General features: G+C 34.0%; 1 protein-coding gene across 1 annotated transcript in view; it reads right to left on the minus strand.

The window, feature by feature from the left end:
• Positions 1 to 9,067, minus strand: part of LOC143227487 (uncharacterized) — a 146,433-nt gene that overhangs the window by 51,164 nt on the left and 86,202 nt on the right. The gene's annotated exons all lie outside the window — the stretch shown is intronic.

Below are 9,067 nucleotides of genomic sequence, written 5' to 3' on the forward strand. Positions count from 1 at the left end.
TTACAGTTTACATGAAGCATTTTACTGATCAATGTTTTACATGAATTGTGAGAATTCTATTTTACAAGTAATGCCAGTAATGTTTAACAAATACAAAAACCTTTTCTAGTTTCTTCTTTCTCAAGCAATATCTGCATTCATTAGCAATACGTCATTACACATTCTGCTTTATCATGTACCTCTAAAAATTCTGATCCAATTCCATTATTGCCGGCATGAGTTAAACAGGAAAAGATAATGTTTGTAGTGGGTATGATAACATTGAATCTTCTACCAGAGTGATCGCGTTAAGGTGCTGGGATGTAATTGCAGCTATCTAACTACTAGCAAGACGCGAGTTTTTTGAGACCCAGTTGCTTTAAGAACGAACTTTGGTTTCGGCCAGTCTTTGAAGAATTGGTCAATACTCCTTTTATTTCATGTAATATTACTGAATAATTGAACCTGTTTATGTATGAGTGAGTGTTTACTTCGTTAATTTCTCAAAAATGACTGGTATATTATAGAGGCCAAATAAAATGGCACGAAACTAGTAAAGAAAAACTAAAAAGTTATCTCTAAATTGCTGAATTAGTAGGTACCGTCCAATGCATCCAGATATTCATCCATGTGCGGCAGAAAAAAGCGCCAATTCCTGTTACTACATTTACCCATCTGAAGCTAACACGTGTCCTTTCTAATGGTAGCAACAAGGCATTTACTGAAGTCTGTACAACTCCAGTCTTTAAAATTCACTGTATTTTAATGTTGGCAACATTGCTGGTGCTCCTGCAAGCTGGGGTGGCAGGTTTTTAATTGAAGTTTAATAATTCGTACCTGAGTGGTGGCAAGTTACTGTTGTCTGACTCAAATGACCACCTGATCTCGCAGATAGTCAAACAGTATTTTATTGAGTTTCTACTATTATTTTGAACTCAGGTAGCTAACACAATCATTAACTAATGATGTCAATGTTCTGGAAGCTGTGAGTGAATTTGATGTTTAAGATTATATAACATTATCACAAGCACTAAGTTGATCCTCACTTAAGTGCTTGATCAAATTTAATCCCAGCCAATTTAAACGTGATATGAATTATTACGCCATCTGTCCTTTAATCCAACCTTTCAAAATTTAACAAAGTAGTTGTTTTGTTGTTTATTATTAAGCACAAAGCTACACAAAGGTGTATCTGTGCTCTGCTCATCACAAAAGCCCGGTTTCTAACAGAATAAGTCCACAAACGTACCGCAGTGCCACTGTGAGGCTTATAAAAGCTGCCCAGATTTTTCATACCTATGTCTTTGAATGCTAATATCAAGCTTTATCTTATTTTGCCGACAGGAACATTTTGATCAACACAAGGCTGAGATAATAAAGATAAAAGGGACATGTAGTTTTGTTGGTACCAAGGACACCTACATTTAGATGAGCACTAGATTAATTTTCCTGAACAGTTGTGTTAAGTAACTAAAATGTGTTCCAGCTGGATTCATAGAACAATAATATAGTCACACCAGGTTTAGTAAAGTACGGCACTGCGCCATGTTGAAAAAAACTTTTCAGATGATTTGATTGCAGATTAAATTTATAATAGCAAGTTGAAATATCTGTATAGTTGAGAAACTGTGAAGGTGAGCTTTGTGTACTATTAGACTGACATGTTAATACCACTATATCATATGGAAATGCCATCTTTGCATGGATTAGATGCCAATAAGGTATGATTCTATTAAAATCAGGAATTGCGTGATCTTCCAAGTATCAGTGTTTGTGCAATAAGTGACAGTTTACATTTATTATATCAACTAAATATGATGAAACTGTTTTATTGTGCATTTCTAAATGTAAGTATTTAACTGTCAAGAGTTTGGTGGAAATGTAGATAATTTATGAATCACAGTAATAGCTGTATATTAGGTTATTGTTTATGTTTTTGAAGAACTTTCTCGTATTATTTTGTGAAAAATGAAGAAATAATACTATGTCCAGTCTACTTACTGGCAATGAAAGTACTCTGTTCCTTTTATCACAAGTTACAATTAACTCATAGCAGACCTACCTTTATAAATCATCCCAAACACTCACTTGTTTGTTAATGTTGTTTCTACAAATACTTTTCATATTTCTAATACTTTAATAACAACTTAAGCTCAAATATTACAGGCAAAGAAATGAACAAAGTAGACATAATGTTTTGATGCAATATGAGAACAGCCTTTATTTATTGAAAAATAAAAACAGAGATTGCATTCTTATTTCCTGGAAACTTCATGGTTGCCTTTCGGTGGATTTAAAAATGAACTAACAAGCTTGATTCCCTCAAGATGTATTTACACCAATCAAATTACTTAAGATCAGGTACACGAATCCTTATTTTTCCATGATCTGTTCCAGATGTTTGAATTTAACATTTGTTACTGAATATCAAATGTTGGTTACCAATAGTAATTAATGTTACTCACGTAACTAATAATTTTTAAAGAGGAGATCGCATCTTCCAGATATTTTACAGCTTAACATTGGAGGACACTTGCTATCGTCTACTGTCTTGCAGAACAAGTAAAACACAGAATAAGAAAAGAACAAAATCAACAACTTTTTGGACCATGTGTTATGCAAAAATGCATAGATTCAGAATAGTTGTTTATCTTGTTAAATGGTAATCTTTGTGATCAGATTGACGGCGTGGCAATGGACATCAGATTGGTTCCTTCTCTAATTAGTGCTTTATTTTTCATGAAAAGCACTGGTTAAAGGATTGTCCGCAGACCAATAAATAATCAGTGGTATGTGGATGACACTTGATTATTTTCAAAGACCCAGACAGACAAAACTCCTTAATTATTAGAGTACATACAAACTATGTTTTCTCACGGATTACTCGTAGGGCAGAGTTAATAATTGAAGTTTTTGAAATCTCTGACTTTACGGTAGTTTTCCAATCATGTTCCAAATATGAAGATTGCAAAAGGAAAGAGTAGTTACTCCAAAACAAAAAAAAAAAAACAACAACAAATATTTAATAACAATACTCTATGAACAGTAAAGTATGTTGTAATAATAATGATGAAGAGTTAGTGTTGAACTGACCAGCGCTATGAAGACTTTAATAAAACATTGATCTCATGTCAGTTCGCATTATCTGTATGTGAAACCTAAAATATTGTGTGCAAATAATATTGTGGTATTAACCCATACCCTAAAAAATTCGACTTGTAAAAGACTTATATAAAATGGATAATAGTTATAATTAGCTTGCTTGAGATAGTTCACACAATAACAGTTACTTTTCATGAAAGCTGATGGTATAAATACTGCCTAGACTATTACGATGTCTGTTATATTCCAATGCCACCTGGTTTACGCTAAAGTTTTGGACTTGATTTCCCATGATGGACACAACAGATAGCCCAATGTGGCTTAGCAACCGATGTGTTCAAAGGAATACAAAATTTGACAATTAAAGGGGTAAAGATACTTAAGGCGGACAACATTGTTTATATATAACACAAGGTAATACAGATAAACACTTTGGATTTAAACACATTCCATCTTGAGTATCTGCAGCAAAATATAAAGAACTACATCATTCTCAAGTAAAAAACTAAAATACACTGCTACATCAACGATAATTAAAATATAATTTTATTAAAACTAAAACAAATAACAAATAGCGGACCAATAAACGCGAAATCGCTTAAGCCGCTGTAGCAAATCTTGTGAGCGAGGATTATCACGGCTCACCGCTAATTTAAGAACGTGTAAAAACGCGGCTTACGAATTTAATCCTGGCTTTATAACTTCAAGGGGATGTTTAAAAAGGATTTGCTTTAATTTGGGAAATAAATAAAATATATTACAATTGTATCTGAATAGTCTAAACATTAATATTATAATGATCACGCAATGGCCCGGATGAGGCTCCTTGGCAAAGCTGTTGGCGACTTCGGCTTTTCAGTCACAAAGGTTTAAGCCGCGGAACACTTAAGCCGCGGTTAAGCAGGTTGACCCCCCAAATACCGCGGCTTAACGGCGCTCCATTGTACTTCCTAGACTATTAAGATGTCTGTTATATCCCAATGCCACCTGGTGGGACAGCGGCAGGTTTACGGATTGACAGCGCTAAAGTTTGGGACTTGTGTCCATCATGGGAAATCAACAGATAGCACAATGTGGCTTAGCAACCGATGTGTTCAAAGGAATACAAAATTTGACAATTAAAGGGGTAAAGATACTTAAGGCGGACAACATTGTTTATTTATAACACAAGGTAATACAGATAAACACTTTGGATTTAAACACATTCCATCTTGAGTATCTGCAGCAAAATATAAAGAACTACATCATTCTCAAGTAAAAAACTAAAATACACTGCTACATCAACGATAATTAAAATATAATTTTATTAAAACTAAAACAAATAACAAATAGACGAGTAATAACAAAAATACTGTATGTATTAAACAGCGTGCAGTTTAATTGAATACAGAATGTAAGTTCTGTGTAATGAGCATATTACAACATTGTTTTTTTGTATGTGGACGGGATAAAGCTGTTGAATTGTGTAAGGAATCCAGTGAACTATTTTTATTCTGTAAACTGATGTAGGAAATCCATTGGGGCTAATGAAGATGTCTGATAAACAGGACAAATTATTTTTATTTTCAACCTCACATGTAAATTTAATGGTAGAATGTTGTGAGTTCAGGTATTCCAAAAATTTTAATTATGAAGAAGAATAAACGTGTCGTCCACATACCTTCTGTAATGTTAGGTTCTTAAGGCAGGTGTCGAGCACACAGGGCATGAACTTATCAAATTTCATTATAATTTGCAAGGCAACTCTAATCTCAATCACCGACTGAGTGGTGGGCAGAGCACAGATAGCTCATTGTGTAGCTTTGTGCTTAATTCCAAACAAACTAATATAGACTTTAATTTAAAGATGTTTTACTTCGCTCTACTTCAGTTTAGAGTGAAGTAACTTAAACATATTTATTGTGCAAATTAATTGAAACAAATGGTCATTTTACAATATTTTCAGCATGGCGGCCGGTGTCGGCTCGCTGGACCCGCTGATTTCCTTTAGTAGTCATTTTTTCACACAGACGGCGTCATTAGCTGTGTTTTGCAGTACGGTCGATCTATTTTTGGGATATATGACGAAATTTTGAAGAATATTAAATCATTCGAAATTGGGTTAGAAGGGCAAGGAGACCAGTCAAAAAACAACTTCTTACCAACTCAATGAAGAAAGAACGGTATCAATGAGGTCTGAAATACAAGAACTGGACGCAAGACCAATGGAGGAAGGTGTTATTCAGTGACAAGACTCATTTCTTCGTACAGGATCAAAGAAGTTTGCATGCTCGCAGATCTCCAGGTGAGAAACTTCGAAAATCTCACATCAATCAGTTTGTAAAACATTCCTTGAAGAAGATGTTTTGGGGCTTTTTCAGCTTCTATGGCGTCGGAGGCTTACATATCGTAGAAGGAATGATGCGAGGACCACAGTACATTGAAGTTTTGCATAGAAGAGTCCTTCCAGAATTGAAAAAGAGATTTCCAGATGGATCTGGCATTTTTCAGCAAGATCTGGTTCCGTGCCACACATCGAAACTTGTGAAGAATTTTATTACTACAACGCAAATAAAAGTGCTGGACTGGCCTGCAAACTCTCCGGGCTGAAATCCTATTAAAAATCTTTGGGCGATTTGTGAAGGAAGATTTCGGGGAAAAGACTGTACTACGAAAGATAAGCTAATTGAGGCCATAATTGAGGTGTGGTATCGCGATCCAAAAATTAGTAAATATTGCAGTCAACTCGTGAACTCGATGCCAAAGTGGATTAATGATCTTCTGAAAAATAAAGGCGTTTATATCATGTATTAATTTCTGAGCAATTTTTGGATTCTCACAAATAAAACGCAAAAAATTGAAAAAAATCGTAATTTTCCGTCTTGTTTCAATTAATTTTCACAAGGGTGTAGGAAGGTCAAAACGTTTTTCTCTCCTGAGCAATAAAAAGTGTTATTACCCATACCAACTGTTCTGAGATACATTTTTATTTCAAGTGGGTTTCTCATCAGCAAGAGGTTGCAACATGTTTTTACACACTAATGTTGACTCAGATTAAATGACACTAACCATTATCATCAGCCATTATCCTTTGCCAGTGCTACTATTCTTTTCCTTAAGAATTTTTTTTATATGTACAAAATTAAAAACATTAAAGATATTTCAAATTGCATGAATGAAAATATTCCTATCATGATCAAACAAAACATTAGACACAACAATTTTATATTTGTTATGATATTGAAATTTGCTTATTATTGATAGTTTTACCAACCCGTGATGAGCATTCCAATTCAATGCAATTAAAAGAGGTTTTCACTATTCTCTGTAATAAACATAAAAAACAACTGAGTCTATTAAGAAATAAGGTAAAATGGTTTAGGAATAGTGTGAATTTCTGTGTTACTTTTATTTTTTTCATGAAAATTCACTACCTATCAAACATTTCAACATCATTGTTGAAATATTCTCTGATTAGTATTAAGGAAAATAACAGACACACTCATTTTCCAATAATAATTTCTATGTCAGTTATCACAGATAATATCATATTTATCAATTCTTAATGTTGAGAATCATTATTTTGCTTTCATGCCCTGTTTATTTTGTTATTGCACTCTTCATGTAACTTATTCTTTTCCTTTATAAAATTCTGAATGATCATATATAATGTTTATACTTATATATTACTATATACATATACCACTATAACACATTGTCAAGTGCTCTAGTAGTTTACAGGGATTATTTATTTTCTGAAGCCTGAAATATAAATGAACAGTTTGACAGCCCCTAAATAAGATTATTTTTATTATGAACAATAACTTTGGAGAGTAACTTGAGTGTTACCTATGTTATTTATGCAATTGCAAGTGGCAATGATTGTAAACTACCAGAGCACTTGACAATGTTTTATAGTGGTATAAAAGGGAGGTACCACCTCTGAAGGAAACTAAATACTTGAGTCATGATTGATAAACTATCCAGTGGCCACTGTGCTGGCAAATAAAATTTATTAACGCAGGAAATAATTGATTTGATTTCATTTTAATTTTGTGCAAAGCTACACGAGGGCTGTCTGCACTAGTCATCCCTAATTTAGCAGCGTAAGACTAGAGGGAAGGCAGCTAGTCATCACCACCCACCGCCAACTCTTGGGCTATTCTTTTACCAACGAATAGTGGATTGACCGTCATATTGACGCCCCCACGGCTGAATGGGCGAGCATGTTTGGTGTGACAGGGATTCGAGCGTGCGACCCTCAGATTACGATTCGAGCACTATAACCACCTGGCTATGCCAGGCCTCTTCCATAAAAACTAATTATTTTATGTCTGTGGGAATCATACGTACAGAGGAGGTTAGTATCAAAGAGGAGGTTAGTAGAGAACAAAGCTCTCAAACGGGGATCTTCCTCCACGCTCCTGTCCAAATTGCCAACTTTGCTAATTCAGTCACACAAAAACCCATAGATGCTGCATTCAATGACATACGAAATAGCTAGAACACTCATTTTATTTCTAAACCTGCTTGAAGTATGCGACTGTTGAATAAATATGTCATAGAAGCAACATGTATGCATACAGTTTATGTTGCTTTTCCAAGTAGGTATTCTACTTGATTATGTTACCTACTGTTGCCCGCACCACGTTGACAGCTTTTGCCATTGACGTTTATTTTCACGGATTTTCATCTGTTATGAGACGCCATAATTTATTTACTATAGGTTTAATACAACTTTTTATACATTTTTTTTGGTTGGTTGTATTTTCACAAGTAAATCGATATTCTTTGTTCTCCAGTGTCATAAATTTTAAATGGTATTGTTATGTTTGAAATATAAATTCACGGTCTAAACGTATCCTTGTGATCTGAATATATGAATATTTGAGTCTGATAGGTCTATCACATATCTCTTTCTCAAGTTTTGAGTTTTGGGCAGCATTATTCTACCTATGTAATACATGAAGATGTCAAAATGATTTATTTTAACTAACGACTTGTCGTTGGTAGTAGTGAAAGATATCCTTTACAGGAGTTGAAGAGGGAAATAGATGATTTTATGAAAAATAATGGACATATCGAAATTTTTACTGTCCTTGTGCTCTTAAGATCACGTCTACCTTAATGAATTAAAATAAGGTAGATACAATTTATATTTCGCTAATTACCCTAGTTCACTCCATAACACTTGTTGTTCATGCAGTGTAATAATATAAATATCGACTTGCTGATTTGTTGTTTTATTAATATCAAACTATTCAGTGGGCTATTTGTTCTCTGTCTGCTGAGTGGTTTCATACCCAGTATTTTAATATTGTATTTTATAAACTTACTGTTATACACCGAGGGATAAAAAAAGCATCTCACAATAATTGGTCTTTGTCGCAGTCACAAGTGGTGAAGATGATGATATGAAAATTATAGCAATTGGTTTCTTTAATGATACTTCTACAGTATAATAGTTGGTGACGATGGTATCATCAGTCATAATAGTCGTTCCCTTGAGTGATACCCAACCACTAGCTCAGTGGTGAGTCTGCGTAATTATGACGCTAAGAATCGGATTTCAATACTCACGGTGTTTACAGCAAATATAGACCATAGTGTAGTTTTTTGCACAACTGCAAACAAACTAAACCTGCGGTTATTAACTTCAACATAAGAAGTGATGAAAATAGTGGTATCAAAAGTCAAAATTGTTTTATATAGTGATCCTTGTACATGATAACAGTTAGTACTGATAAAGATATCACTTTAATATAGTTCACATGAATACAGTTGTTGTCCAAGTGACTGAGAAAATAAATAGTGTCTCAAATATTACAACCACACCTATATCCTTATCCCAGTCGGTCTGATGAACCCTTTTGTCGGGTGAAAGGCATCGTCAGTTATGGATATAAAAGATACAGTGTGGTTGCGATGTTTTATACATTATTCTATATTTTTTATCCTAAATTATATGAATTGGATAACTATAAGAAAGGACAAATATCTAATTCTT

Source organism: Tachypleus tridentatus, chromosome 9 (assembly GCF_004210375.1).
Source record: "Tachypleus tridentatus isolate NWPU-2018 chromosome 9, ASM421037v1, whole genome shotgun sequence".
Classification (NCBI taxonomy): Eukaryota; Metazoa; Arthropoda; class Merostomata; order Xiphosura; family Limulidae; genus Tachypleus; species Tachypleus tridentatus.